Source organism: Varanus komodoensis, unplaced genomic scaffold, assembly GCF_004798865.1.
Source record: "Varanus komodoensis strain SLA01 unplaced genomic scaffold, ASM479886v1 scaffold1, whole genome shotgun sequence".
NCBI lineage: Eukaryota > Metazoa > Chordata > Lepidosauria > Squamata > Varanidae > Varanus > Varanus komodoensis.
Genome location: NW_025335268.1, coordinates 51,096,171 through 51,097,186, shown reverse-complemented (window position 1 = coordinate 51,097,186; position 1,016 = coordinate 51,096,171).

Genomic DNA, 1,016 nt, shown 5'->3' with positions numbered 1-1,016 from the left:
CTTTTTGGAGATAGCAGTGGTATGGCGCAAGGTCATTTCGTACTATTATGCTACTGATGTGAAAGAGGTACAATACCTTTCTTCACAGCAACTGATTCCAGATGAGGATATTTATAATGAAGCTGGAATTTAGATTAGATGATGTACTGGAGGAAAGAATGGCCAGAAGCTTGGAATCAAAAGTTGGAAAAGGTGCAGAGAAGAGAGGTTAAAAAAAAATTCAAGGCCCTAGGGCAAACAGAACATTCCTTTGAAGAAAGATTAACATATAAAACTGTTGTTAAAAACTAAACATGGGAGACGTGATAAAGTTCTACAGTGTGAAGAAAGCGGATGATGTGTTCTCCCTTTCTGAGAATAGGGCCATGCTAGCTGGGAATGATGGAGGTTGCTCGCCAACACATCTGGAGAGGGAATCTGTTTAGCAAACTGCATGGCAGAGACTTCTTGCTTATCACACAACTGGTTTGCTTTTGCCATCACGTCTTCATCACAAAGCATGTTATTATCTTCTACAATTCATACCACTGTTCATACGAATTGCAAAACAGAACAGATGAACTCAAGGAATGCATCAGGCATGTGGCAATGAGATCTGAAAGAGTCCCTCAAGAGTCTGTTCATCCATTTACAGTACAAGTCTGTCCATATTTAGACCAGATGGGGGAAAGGAAGCAGTCCTACAAGCCATCCTGGCTGGGGCATGCTGGGAGTTACAGGGTACTCTCCCACCCCCATCTAAGCATGCATAGGAATATTGCACCCTGAGATAGTCTTTCATTGCAGAGCTCCATCCAAAGGTTCCTTTCCAGAGTGCGGTGGGTGCCTTTCTTCGTAAAATTTAACAGAAGCCCAGCAGGCGGCAGCAGAGAGCTCCGCGCTGCTCACCCCCTCCCTCGCCTTTGCACAGCGTCTTCCTCCAGAGGCTGCCGCCACCCCATTCCCCTAGACAGGGGGAGACCAAGCAGAACCGGAGCATCAGCAGACAAAGCGTGTGACCAGGAGGTGGGGTGGCA